Source organism: Nerophis ophidion, linkage group LG11 (genome assembly GCF_033978795.1).
Source record: "Nerophis ophidion isolate RoL-2023_Sa linkage group LG11, RoL_Noph_v1.0, whole genome shotgun sequence".
In the NCBI taxonomy this organism is placed as follows: domain Eukaryota; kingdom Metazoa; phylum Chordata; class Actinopteri; order Syngnathiformes; family Syngnathidae; genus Nerophis; species Nerophis ophidion.
This window is the reverse complement of record NC_084621.1, coordinates 20,759,037-20,773,830: the sequence shown is the minus strand read 5'-3', so window position 1 is coordinate 20,773,830 and position 14,794 is coordinate 20,759,037. Positions and strand designations below refer to the sequence as shown.

Genomic DNA, 14,794 nt, shown 5'->3' with positions numbered 1-14,794 from the left:
GGAGAGCTAAATGACTTCTGTCTTGTCTGATCCGCCGTTTTACTGCCTTGTTACAGACACAGTTAGGAAACATTTAAGGTATGTAAATAAATGTCTACAAAATAGTTTGTACCGGTGTATATCTGGTGCGGCTAATAAATGTAAAAATATTTATTTCTTCAAAATTTTAATGGGTGTGGCCTAAATGGCTAACATGCTAACACGTTTGCAGGGTCTTTGTTAGTATTATTAACTTACGATGGTATTCCTTTTGTATTGTTTCCAATTCCACCAAAACATCACCGTGGAGTTATTGAGTCTGTTCAGCTGATTGAAGCGCTAGATGACTTCTGTTTTGTCTGATCAAGCCGTTTTACTGCCTTGTTACAGACACCCTTTGGAAACAATTAAGGTATGTAAATAAACATATACAAAATATTTCGTAACTAATATGAGTAAAAAATATTTTTTCTTCTCAAATTTATTGGGTGTGGTCTAAATAGCTAATATGCTAACACGTTTACAGAGTCTTTGTGAGTATTATTAACTCATTAACGTATTGTTTCCAGTTCCACCAAAAAATCACCGTGGAGTTATTGAGTTTGTTAAGCTGATTGGAGAGCTAGATGACTTCTGTTTTGTCTTTTTTGGGGGGCTGGATTTTGGACGCTGGCGGGCCGGATCCGCAGTTTGGGGACCCCTGGCCTACAGAGTACTACCATCTAGTGTCTTGGAAGTGCAACTGCATTGCAAATGAGACACAAATGTAAAAATAACTTAGTTATCATAATCAGCTCATTTTAAATGTTCATAGATTTTATTCAACAAGATTTATGAACACACACAAAAGTACCAAAAGGTACTGCATGGGTTCTAAAGTCGGCCATCCCCACATGACAATGCAGGTCTGGAGCGGCGTTCTCATGGCACTAGAAATGAGTTCTTGACTGGCCGGGGTATAAAGGCGTCCTGTGAGCTTCCATCCAGCCTCAAAGTCTCACCAGCACCGCCCAACCACTGCTCCCGGCCCGACCCGGGCCCCGTCGTTCGGGGGGGGGGGGGGGGGGGGGGGGCGCCGACTGATGTTTTCCTCCCAGCTCCACCTTCGCCCTCCGTCCCCTCGTCTTGGCCCGCTCTCACCCCAGGCCACGGGCTCTGCGGGCCTGCGGGCTGGGCTGGTGGGGGGGGGGGGGCTCATTCCGTCAGTCCGGGGGCTTCTGTCGAGCGCTTGTTCCATTTTGCGTCACGGTGTTGACGGAGCGGACCCCACACTCTACTCCCGGGCGTCGGGGCCGCCGGCGCAGGCGCTCCCGCTTCACCCCCACCTCACCCCCTCGTTTTTGCGCACGCTAATCCGACGGCCGTGTTTATTTTATGTAGCTCTCCTTTGAAGGAGCCGAAAAGAAGTCTTTGGGCTTTTTGTTTAGCCGGTTCCCCTGCCAGGTCAGAGGTGCTCACCGTGGTAACGCTCAGGAAGAATAATATTTGCCCTTAAATTCGCTCCAAACAGGCTTTTTTCCATATTCGTGTCAGGGACGGTCTTCGGTTTCTGCCTTCTACTGATTCGGCAAAAGGGTGGCACGGGATGGAGGGGAGGCCCTTTCAGCCCTCCCGGTTCTCCAGGCCCTCCCACCCAAACAGCCATCCTCCCCGGGGGACAATCCGGGTGTTCCACGGGTCCTCCCATGGGGACGATCATGAGAGGCACTCTGTAGGTCTCAGTCGTGAAGGAAAACAGGGGGAAAACTTTTCCCCCCCTGACTTGGAACCACCTCAGCAGTCCGTGGTCCAAACCACCCAGGGGTTCTTTCAGAACGCGGGTGATTTAAAAACATAGTCACCGAGTCCGAGTCACCTCGCGTCGGCTGTTCCTCGTCGCTCGGAGGCCACCGCCCCCCACCCACCCGGGTCCGGGAAAACCGCAACAGGCCGCAAACTCTTGTGGGTCCTGTACCAAGTTCTTGATACCGTCCTTCAAGTTGCTGGCTTTGCTCTTTCGCCGGAGGTCATCCGAAGACGAATTGGTGGGACTCTGCTCCAGATGGCGGTGGGAGCGCTGCGATCCGTCTTCGAGTTCTTGTTGCGGTTGGCCCCAGTGTGATCTCTTTTGTGAAGAACTCAAGGTTTTCAGACAAAATAAGAAACCCTTTGTGGTTTTATGAGGACAATATTTCATTCCTTTTAGTACAGAAAGTCTACACTTTTTCTTTTTTTTTCCATTAAGGCCATTTTGATATTTTTCCTTTTCAAAACCATTTTTTTTTCTTTTAGGGTCTCATTAATGAAAATGTTAAAAATAAAGCCGGTCTAAAAATATTTTTCTACCAGTACCAAAGGTACTGTTCATAAATATTGTTGAAACACATCTATGGACATTTTAAAAATGAGCTGATTATGCTAACTCAGTTATTTTTACATTTTGATCTCATTCCCATTTGCAGTTGTACTTCCAAGACGCTAGATGGCAGTACTCTTATTAGGGGTGCACAAAAAAATCAATTCCACATCTGAATCCCCGATTCTAAATTGTGAATTTTCAAAAATCGATAAAATAATGAAAATGTTGAATTTTTCTCAATATTCTCTCCCGAAAAATGTCCAAGTGAAATATTTGAAGTATCATTTTTTGAGCAATTTATGAAAATGTTAAAAATAAGTCGGGTCTAAAAACATTTTTCTACCGGTCCCTTTTTGAACCCTTATGGTACCTTTTTGGTACCGTTCATAAATATTGTTGAATAACATCTATGGACATTTAAAAATCAGCTAATTATACTAACAGTTATTTTTACATTTTTGTCTCATTCGCAATGCAGTTGCACTTCCAAGACACTAGATGGCAGTAGACTTATTAGGGGTGCACAAAAAAATCGATTCCACATCCGAATCCCCGATTCTAAATTGTGAATTTTCAAAAATCGATAAAATAATAAAATTATTTTAATTTTCTCTCCCGAAAAAGGTCCAAATGAAGTATTTGAAGTATCTTTTGAATGTATGAATACGTTAAAAATAAGTCACATAAAAAAAAAATATATATATATATCTGTAGGTGTGGGAAAAATCACAAGACTACTTCATCTCTACAGAACTGTTTCATGAGGGGTTCCCTCAATCATCAGGAGATTTTAATGGAAGCATTCACATACAATGGTTTATATAGGGCACAGAGTGGGTGGGTACAGGCGGGCGTAGGGGCGTGGTGATTGGCTCATGTGTTACCTAGGAGGTGTTTCCGTCTGTGGCGGCATGTTGAAATGATTTCACTGCGCTTGTTGAGGGATGATAGGTCTGGATGATATATAATAAACATCTTTAATTACCACTGTTGTAATATGTGATGGATGCAAGAATTTGCCATGTTATTGAATATTCAACATTATTGTCTTTGAGGTTCCAAATGTGTTTGCTGAGTTCTGTAGAATTCCGCAAAGTCTGGTTTCTAAAGGAAGCGTTGTGGTTATTCCATCTTGTTTTGAACGCTCCTTCGGTTAATCCTACGTACGTGTCGGATGTGTTAATGTCCTTGCGTGTTACCTTTGCTTGGTAAACGACTGATGTCTGTAAGCACCCTCTGTTGAGAGGGCAATCAGGTTTCTTGCGACAGTTACATTCCTTATTGGTTTCAGAGTCGTTTAGTCTGGGGGTAGGCAGTCCTTTTGCAATTGCTTTGTTGTGGTTTGAAATGATTTGTTGTATGTTATTCATACAGCTGTAGCTCAATTTAATGTTGTTCTTGTTGAATATTTTTCTTAGGGTGCTGCCTTTGGGGAAGTGTTTGTCGATCAGAGTGAGGAACTTGTGGCCGATGTTGGTTGAGACGTTTTTGCTGAATGGCGGGTTGTACCAGATGATGATGTTTTGTTTTCTGCTCTTTTTTTGGTTGGTTTCCTGCAGTGGGTTCACCTCTTGTGATTTTTCCCACACCTATATATTGCGCTCTACCACGGTATCGAGCACTATTCTCTGGATAATCCAATCAAGACATATATATATATATATATATATATATATATATATATCTGTACCGGCCCCCCGCGACCCCAAAAGGGAATAAGCGGTAGAAAATGGATGGATGGATATCTGTACCGTTCACTTTAGAACCCATATGGTACCTTTTGGTACTTATGTATGTGTTCATGAATATTGTTGAATAACATGTATGAACATTTATTAATGAGCTGATTATGATAACTCAGTTATTTTTACATTTTTGTCTCATTCACATTGCAGTTGCACTTCCAGGACACTAGATGGCAATACTCTTACTAGGGGTGCACAAAAAAATCGATTAAAATCCGAATCCCCGATTCTAAATTGTGAATTTTCAAAAATCAATTAAATAATGAAATTATTCATTTTTTTCTCAATTTTCTCTCCCGAAAAATTTCCAAGTGAAATATTTACAGTATAATTGTTGAGCAATTCATGAAAATGTTAAAAATAAGTCACATCTAGAAACATTTTTGTACCTTTCCCTTTCTGAACCCATATGGTACCTTTCGGTACTGTTCATAAATATTGTTGAGTAACATCTATGGACATTTAATAATGAGCTGATAATGCTAACTCAGTTATTTTTACATTTTTGTCTCATTCCCAATGCAGTTGCACTTCAAAGACACTAGATGGCAGTCTAGGCTATCTATTAGGGGTGCACAAAAAAATCGATTTCACATTCGAATCCCCGATTTTAAATTGTGAATTCTCAAAAATCGATAAAACAAGGAAATTCATTCAATATCTCTTTGAAGATTTCAACGTTTTTCAGACAAAATAAGAAACGCTCTGCAGTTTTTTGAGGTCAATATTTAATTTTCTTTTGTACACTTTTCATTTTCAAAACGGTTTTTTTCTTTTAGGGTCTCATTTATGAAAATGTTGAAAATCTTTTGACCAACCTCAGAGCTCTCTGTCGATATCAGGTTTTACTTTTTAATGTTTTATACCCCAATTGTTTACGAAAACCCAGTTTTTTTTTATGACAAAAAACCAGCATAAGCAATATTCTCTACCTAAAAAATAGACAAGTGAAGTATTTGATGTGAAATTTTGGAGCATTAAATGTGTCAATAATTAATTTTGATTCATTATTATATTTCTCATAAAAGTTTTAAAAATAAGTAATTTTATTTTTTAATTTTTTTTTTACCTTTAATGCATAAATCTTAAGATCAATTTCCTATGTACTTTAAAAACATTCTGTTTTGTTTGTTTGACTAATGCACTTTTTTTTGGGGGGGGGAAACAGAAAATATGAAAAATTTTCAGAAAAAAAATACTTAAATTTAATATTTTATGTGAAGTAATTGGAGCATTAAATATGTCAATGGTTGATTTTGATTCATTATTATTTTTCTCCAAAGTTTTTTAAAAAAAGTTGTTGTTTTTACGTTAATGCGCAAATCTTAAGATCAATTTCCTATCTTCTTTTTCATACATTATCTTTTTTTTTTATTTGTTTTTGTTTATTTTTTGATTAATGCGCTTTATGTTGTTTTTTTTTTTTTTTAGAAAACTTTATAGCGCACCGACAAAATATGCAAAATTTTCTGGAAAAAAATATTTCTAAATTTAATACTTGATGTGAAGTAATTGGAGCATTAAATATGTCAATAATTGATTTTGATTCATTATTATTTTTCAAGCAATGACAGTTTAATTTGCTGAATTTCCATCCATCCATCCATCCATCATCTTCCGCTTATCCGAGGTCGGGTCGCGGGGGCAGCAGCCTAAGCAGGGAAGCCCAGACTTCCCTATCTCCAGCCACTTCGTCTAGCTCTTCCCGGGGGATCCCGAGGCATTCCCAGGCCAGCCGGGAGACATAGTCTTTCCAACGTGTCCTGGGTCTTCCCCGTGGCCTCCTACCAGCTGGACGTGCCCTAAACACATCCCTAGGGAGGCGTTCGGGTGGCATCCTGACCAGATGCCCGAACCACCTCATCTGGCTCCTCTCGATGTGGAGGAGCAGCGGCTTTACGTTGAGCTCCTCCCGGATGGCAGAGCTTCTCACCCTATCTCTAAGGGAGAGCCCCGCCACCCGGCGGAGGAAACTCATTTCGGCCGCTTGTACCCATGATCTTATCCTTTCGGTCATGACCCAAAGCTCATGACCATAGGTGAGGATGGGAACGTAGATCGACCGGTAAATTGAGAGCTTTGCCTTCCGGCTCAGCTCCTTCTTCACCACAACGGATCGATACAACGTCCGCATTACTGAAGACGCCGCACCGATCCGCCTGTCGATCTCACGATCCACTCTTCCCCCACTCGTGAACAAGACTCCTAGGTACTTGAACTCCTCCACTTGGGGCAGGGTCTCCTCCCCAACCCGGAGATGGCACTCCACCCTTTTCCGGGCGAGAACCATGGACTCGGACTTGGAGGTGCTGATTCTCATTCCGGTCGCTTCACACTCGGCTGCGAACCGATCCAGTGAGAGCTGAAGATCCCGGCCAGATGAAGCCATCAGGACTACATCATCTGCAAAAAGCAGAGACCTAATCCCGTGGCCACCAAACCGGAACCCCTCAACGCCTTGACTGCGCCTAGAAATTCTGTCCATAAAAGTTATGAACAGAATCGGTGACAAAGGACAGCTTTGGCGGAGTCCAACCTTCACTGGAAACGTGTCCGACTTACTGCCAGCAATGCGGACCAAGCTCTGACACTGATCATACAGGGAGCGGACTGCCACAATAAGACATTCCGATACCCCATACTCTCTGAGCACTTCCCACAGGACTTCCCGAGGGACACGGTCGAATGCCTTCTCCAAGTCCACAAAGCACATGTAGACTGGTTGGGCAAACTCCCATGCACCCTCAAGAACCCTGCCGAGAGTATAGAGCTGGTCCACAGTTCCACGACCAGGACGAAAACCACACTGTTCCTCCTGAATCCGAGGTTCGACTATCCGGCGAAGCCTCCTCTCCAGTACACCTGAATAAACCTTACCGGGAAGGCTGAGGAGTGTGATCCCACGATAGTTGGAACACACCCTCAGGTCCCCCTTCTTAAAGAGAGGGACCACCACCCCGGTCTGCCAATCCAGAGGTACCGCCCCCGATGTCCACGCGATGCTGCAGAGTCTTGTCAACCAAGACAGCCCCACAGCATCCAGAGCCTTAAGGAACTCCGGGCGGATCTCATCCACCCCCGGGGCCTTGCCGCCGAGGAGCTTTTTAACTACCTCAGCGACCTCAGCCCCAGAAATAGGAGAGTCCACTACAGATTCCCCAGGCACCGCTTCCTCAAAGAAAGACGTGTTGGTGGGATTGAGGAGGTCTTCGAAGTATTCCCTCCACCGATCCACAACATCCGCAGTCGAAGTCAGCAGAACACCATCCGCACCATACACGGTGTTGATAGTGCACTGCTTCCCCTTCCTGAGGCGCCGTATGGTGGTCCAGAATCGCTTCGAAGCCGTCCGGAAGTCGTTTTCCATGGCTTCCCCGAACTCTTCCCATGTCCGAGTTTTTGCCTCCGCGACCGCTAAAGCTGCACACCGCTTGGCCCGTCGGTACCCGTCCACTGCCTCCGGAGTCCTATGAGCCAAAAGAACCCGATAGGACTCCTTCTTCAGCTTGACGGCATCCCTCACTGCTGGTGTCCACCAACGGGTTCTGGGATTACCGCCACGACAGGCACCAACAACCTTGCGGCCACAGCTCCAATCAGCCGCCTCGACAATAGAGGTTCGGAACATGGTCCACTCGGACTCAATGTCCCGCACCTCCCTCGTGACATGTTCAAAGTTCTCCCGGAGGTGTGAATTGAAACTCTCTCTGACAGGAGACTCAGCCAGACGTTCCCAGCAGACCCTCACAATGCGCTTGGGCCTGCCAGGTCTGTCCGGTATCCTCCCCCACCATCGCAGCCAACTCACCACCAGGTGGTGATCGGTAGAAAGCTCCGCCCCTCTCTTCACCCGAGTGTCCAAAACATAAGGCCGCAAATCCGATGACACAACTACAAAGTCGATCATGGAACTGCGGCCTAGGGTGTCCTGGTGCCAAGTGCACATATGGACACCCTTATGTTTGAACATGGTGTTTGTTATCGACAAACTGTGACGAGCACAAAAGTCCAATAACAAAACACCACTCGGGTTTAGATCCGGGCGGCCATTCTTCCCAATCACGCCTCTCCAGGTTTCACTGTCGTTGCCAACATGAGCGTTGAAGTCTCCCAGTAGGACAAGGGAATAACCCGGAGGAGCACTTTCCAGTACTCCCTCGAGTGTACCCAAAAAGGGTGGGTATTCTGAACTGCTGTTTGGTGCGTAAGCACAAACAACAGTCAGGACCCGTCCCCCCACCCGAAGGCGAAGGGAAGCTACCCTCTCGTCCACTGGGTTGAACTCAAACGTACAGGCTTTGAGCCGGGGGGCAACCAGAATTGCCACCCCAGCCCGTCGCCTCTCACTGCCGGCAACGCCAGAGTGGAAGAGGGTCCAGTCCCTCTCGAGAGAACTGGTTCCAGAGCCCTTGCTGTGCGTCGAGGTGAGTCCGACTATATCCAGCCGGAACTTCTCTACCTCGCGCACTAGCTCAGGCTCCTTCCCCCCCAGTGAGGTGACGTTCCACGTCCCAAGAGCTAGCTTCTGTAGCCGAGGATCGGACCGCCAAGTGCCCTGCCTTCGGCTGCCGCCCAGCTCACAATGCACCCGACCTCTATGGCCCCTCCTATGAGTGGTGAGCCCATTGGAGGGATGACCCACGTTGCCTCTTCGGGCTGTGCCCGGCCGGGCCCCATGGGAACAGGCCCGACCACCAGGCGCTCGCCATCGTGCCCCAACTCCGGGCCTGGCTCCAGAGCGGGGCCCCGGTGACCCACGTCCGGGCGAGGGAAATCTGGGTTCATTTCGTTGTAATTCCATAGAAGCACTTTGCTGAATTTCCCCCAGGGCTCAATAAAGTACTTTCTATTCTATTCTATTTAAGATCCAAAAGGGCTCCACTCATTAAAGTTTTAAAAACATATATACAGTGTATATATATTTATATATCTTTTTTTGTTTGTTTGTTTGTTTTGTTTTTACATTTAATGCGTAAATCTTAAGATCTACTTTTTCATACATTATCATTTAAAAAATGTTTTATTTTTTATTTGTTTGATTAATGTGTTTTATTATTATTATTATTATTTTTTTAGAAAACACAGCTTTTTATAGCAAACAGACAAAAAAAAAAAAAAGCAAAATTTTCCGCAAAAAAATATTTCAAAATGGAACATTTAATGTGAAGTATTTGGAGCATTAGATAAGTCAATAATTGATTTTTGATTGATTATTAATTTTCAAGCAGTGACAGTTTTAGATCCAAAAGGGCTCCACTCATGAAATTTTTAAAAATAAGTTGTGTTTTTTTTACCATTTTAAAGAAGTTTTTAAAGAAAACAAGATAAAGAAGAAAAAGATAAGCAGCAACATTACAAGCCAACGGCTGTCAAAGGCTTGAGGTGTTAGTAGGTGGTTCCAGATGAGAGGCCAGCTCTTGCTGAAAGACTGCGAGGTGTAGTCGAGTGGGGGATTCAAAACCACAACACCGTTTAGTTCTCCAAAAATATGGATTGTTAAACTTAGCCAACATTCAAAGATTAGCTTCAATACAAATGGTCCATCGAATCCTAAATAACACTGCACCAGCGCCACTTAAGCACTTTGTCCAGTTTACATCTGTTGTGACAACTAGAAACACACCAGCCTCCACCAGGGGGCAGCGTAGCGTACCCAGATGTAAAACAGGTTTTGCACCATCAGCCTTTTTATATAAAGCCATAAAGGAATGGAACGACCTCACAACAAACTTGAAAAGTCTAGCAGATTACTCTTCATTCACGATTGAAGTAAAAAAGTGGCTTCGGAGCAATCAAAGCTGCTCACATGGTCAATAAGGTGGCCACTATGTTTAACAGATCAATTTAATGTGTATTATATTTATCCATGACAGCATTTTTGTTGTAAATTCAAAAAGTGGCTTTGGAGCAATCAAAGCTGCTCACACGGTCAATAAGGTGGCCACTATGTTTGACAAATCAAGTTAATGTGTATTATGTTTATCCATGACTGCATTTTTGTTGTAAATTCAAATAGTGGTTTTGGAGCTTCTCACACGGTCAAAAAGGTGGGCACTATGTTTGACAGATCAACTTAATGTGTATTATATTTATCCATGACAGCATTTTTGTTGTAAATTCAAAAAGTGGCTTTGGAGCAATTAAAGCTGCTCACACGGTCAATAAGGTGGGCACTATGTTTGACAGATCAACTTTATGTGTATTATATTTATCCATGAAAGCATTTTTGTTGTAAATTCAAAAAGTGGCTTTGGAGCAATCAAAGCTGCTCACACGGTCAATAAGGTGGCCACTATATTTGACAGATCAACTTAATGTGTATTATAATTATCCATGACAGCATTTGTGTTGTAAATTGAAAAGGTGGTTTTGGAGCTGCTCACACGGTCAAAAAGGTGGGCACTATGTTTGACAGATCAACTTTATGTGTATTATATTTATCCATGAGAGCCTTTTTGTTGTAAATTCAAAAAGTGGCTTTGGAGCAATCAAAGCTGCTCACACGGTCAATATGGTGGCCACTATATTTGACGGATCATCTTAATGTGTATTATAATTATCCATTACAGCATTTTTGTTGTAAATTGAAAAAGTGGTTTTGGGGCTTCTCACACAGTCAAAAAGGTGGGCACTATGTTTGACAGATCAACTTTATGTGTATTATATTTATCCATGAGAGCATTTTTGTTGTAAATTCAAAAAGTGGCTTTGGAGCAATCAAAGCTGCTCACACGGTCAATAAGGTGGCCACTATGTTTGACAAATCAAGTTAATGTGTATTATGTTTATCCATGACTGCATTTTTGTTGTAAATTCAAATAGTGGTTTTGGAGCTTCTCACACGGTCAAAAAGGTGGGCACTATGTTTGACAGATCAACTTAATGTGTATTATATTTATCCATGACAGCATTTTTGTTGTAAATTCAAAAAGTGGCTTTGGAGCAATTAAAGCTGCTCACACGGTCAATAAGGTGGGCACTATGTTTGACAGATCAACTTTATGTGTATTATATTTATCCATGAAAGCATTTTTGTTGTAAATTCAAAAAGTGGCTTTGGAGCAATCAAAGCTGCTCACACGGTCAATAAGGTGGCCACTATATTTGACAGATCAACTTAATGTGTATTATAATTATCCATGACAGCATTTGTGTTGTAAATTGAAAAGGTGGTTTTGGAGCTGCTCACACGGTCAAAAAGGTGGGCACTATGTTTGACAGATCAACTTTATGTGTATTATATTTATCCATGAGAGCCTTTTTGTTGTAAATTCAAAAAGTGGCTTTGGAGCAATCAAAGCTGCTCACACAGTCAATAAGGTGGCCACTATATTTGACGGATCATCTTAATGTGTATTATAATTATCCATTACAGCATTTTTGTTGTAAATTGAAAAAGTGGTTTTGGGGCTTCTCACACGGTCAAAAAGGTGGGCACTATGTTTGACAGATCAACTTTATGTGTATTATATTTATCCATGAGAGCATTTTTGTTGTAAATTCAAAAAGTGGCTTTGGAGCAATCAAAGCTGCTCACACGGTCAATAAGGTGGGCACTATGTTTGACAGATCAACTTAATGTGTATTATGTTTATCCATGACTGCATTTTTGTTGTAAATTTAAAATAGTGGCTTTGGAGCTGCTCACACGGTCAATAAGGTGGCCACTATATTTGACAGATCAACTTAATGTGTATTATGTTTATCCATGACGGCGTTTTTGTCATAAATTCAAAAAGTGGCTTTGGAGCAATCAAAGCTGCTCACACGGTCAATAAGGTTGCCATTATGTTTGACGGATCAACTTAACGTGTATTATATTTTTGTTGTAAATTGTGAGGTGTGTCTATTAAAATCCTGGTTGTGTTTACAAATGATGACAGATATGAACAAGAGCATGTATTGTCTCTGTGTGATGATGTAAATGAGGTGTGGTTGTATTGTATATTAAGTATGTGTCCATGAAAGGGCATTTTATTAACATTACGAAACTGAGCGACTCAGCAGCCAAAAATCTGACACGGAGGCCCATTTCCTCGGCTTCTCATCTGCTGTCACTCAACCAGGTGTTACTTTCCAGCAAATACGGTCTTCCTGTCCCACGGACGTGCGTTTCTGTGACCTGACCCTCTTGGCCCCGACCTGTTTTATGTCTCTACTCTGGTGATCTGGCATCGGGTCATCTTCTCGCCTCCCTTTGTTTTGTCTCATCCTCCTACATCCCATCCATCATGGTGTTCTCATGACTGCCCGTGTCATCCCCGCCCGTCCCATCCCTTCCTCTTTTGATGTGTCATTACTCTGTCTTCAAAGTCTTAGGGTAGGCACCCTGTTGCTGAACCTGGAGACAAACCCGGAGCCAGTCTTTGCCGTCGGTCTCCTGACATACCGAGTGATTGTTCGCCCATTCCTGTTGTTTCTCCGAGCTTCCAGTCCAATCGGGAGCTCTGGGTATTTCCTTCCTATTGCTCACTGGACCCATTCTTTGAATTCCTGGCGCGCTTTCTGGGGGTCCGGACCCGCATTCTAGAGGCATCGATAAAGCAACGCAGCCTCCGGTCCCCGACCGGCACAATAGTTGTAGTTGCACGATGTTTCTGCCTTGGGAAAGCCGGTATCCTGACGTAGCCCGCCTGGGTCCTCCGAATGAGAGTGCAAGGTTGCCAGGCATCAGGTTAAAATTCCGGCACAGGGTTATGATAACTGTTATTTTTACGTTTTTGTCTCATTCGCAATGCATTTGCACTTCCAAGACACCAGGTGGCAGTCTAGGCCAGGGGTCTCAAACTCAATTTACCTGAGGGCCACTGGATGCAGAAACTGGGTGAGGCTGGGCCGCAAGAAAAGATTTCTTAAAAAATTGAACATGCACTTTTTAAGGAATTCACCTTTTACATCACATAATCAGTGTGTAACATGTTATACGAGGCCTGTACAATTCTACGTAAGTGGCTGCAAGACATATTTGTTCAACAGCCATACAGGTCACACTGAGGGTGGTGGTATAAACAACTTTAACACTTTTCCAAAATGCGCAACACTGTGAACCCACACCAAACAAGAATGAGAAACACATTTCGGCAGAACATCCGCACCTTAACACAACTTAAACACAACAGGACAAATACCTAGAACACCTTGCAGCCCTAACTCTCCCGGGCTACGATATACATCACCTCAACCAACGCAAGTAGGGGGGGTCGGGGTTTTTTTTTTTGAAGATTTCAACGTTTTTCAGACACAACAAGAACCCCATTGCGGGTTTATGAGGACTGTCATACCGAGGACTGTGGTGTGGTTTGTTTTCCCGAGATGCAAAAGGACTGGACCCGACATGACGTGAATGTGAATACATGATTTAATATATCTATACAAAAAAATGCAAACAAAAGGTGCGCACAAGGCGGAGAAAAAACTTTGCTAAGAAACAAAAACTACCACAAAGGCAAAACTATGGATATGAAACAAAAGACTCGCTAAACGTGACGTGAATAAACACAACTTACTTGGAAAGAAAAGAGCAGAGCAGCATGAACTATGAAATGGCATGAAGCAGAGTGACACAACCAGGGTGGAGGAGCTGGACCAAGTGGCTGGGGAGAGGGAAGTCTGGGCTTCTCTGCTTAGGCTGCTACCCCCGCGACCCGACCTCGGATAAGCGGAAGAAAATGGATGGACCTGTGGGATGTTCCAAATAAGTGGTTGATGAGCATTCCCTTAATTTTCTCAGTCTTTTTTGCCACCTGTGCAAGCTTTTTTTAAAAAACATGTTTCAGCCATCAAAATTCCAAATGAGCTAATATTTGCAGAAAACATAAAGTAAACCAGTTCTAGGTGTTTGGGACATGTTGGAACGGTAGAAGGCTACGGGGAAGACCCAGGACACGTTGGGAAGACTATGTCTCCCGGCTGGCCTGGGAAAACTTCGGGATCCCGGCGGGAGGAGCTGGAGCAAGTGGTTGGGGGAGAGGGAAGTCTGGGCTTCCCTGCTTAGGCTGCTGCCCCCGTAACCCGACCTCGGATAGGCGGAAGAAAATGGAAGGACCTGTGGGATGTTCCAAATAAGTGGTTGATGAGCATTCCCTCAATTTTCTCAGTCTTTTTTGCCACCTGTGCCGGCTTTTTTTGAAACATGACGCAGCCATCAAAATTCCAAATGAGCTAAGATTTGCAAAAAATAACAAAGTTTACCAGTTCCTGGTGTTTGGGGCATGTCTGACCGGTAGAAGGCCATGGGGAAGACCCAGGACACGTTGGGAAGACTATGTCTCCCGGCTTGCCTGGGAACACCTCGGGATCCCCCCGGGAAGACCAGGACCAGGTGGCTGGGGAGAGGGAAGTCTGGGCTTCCCTGCTTAGCAGGAAAAGCAGAAGAAAACGGATGGACCTGTGGGACGTTCCAAATAAGTGGTTGATGAGCATACACTCAACTTTCTCAGTCTTTTTTGCCACCTGTGCCAGCTTTTTTGGAAACATGTTGCAGCTGTCACGCCAAATTTCTTTCCCCCTACAAAAACCTTCCCCCCTTCCATTTACTTCCGGGGTCATGATTAATACAGACGTTTTGTTAACGCAATATTATAAAAATATTACGCTATATTATAAAAAATATAATACTATATTTTAAAAATACAGACGTTTTGTTAACACTATATTATAAAAAAATTAAAAAAAACAATTTACAAACACAAGCTATGGGATGGCATAAGAGGAAACGTGACCCCGGAAGTAA

General features: G+C 43.4%; 1 protein-coding gene across 12 annotated transcripts in view; it reads left to right on the top strand.

Moving 5' to 3' along the window:
• Positions 1-14,794, top strand: part of il11a (interleukin 11a) — a 103,758-nt gene that overhangs the window by 13,544 nt on the left and 75,420 nt on the right. The gene's annotated exons all lie outside the window — the stretch shown is intronic.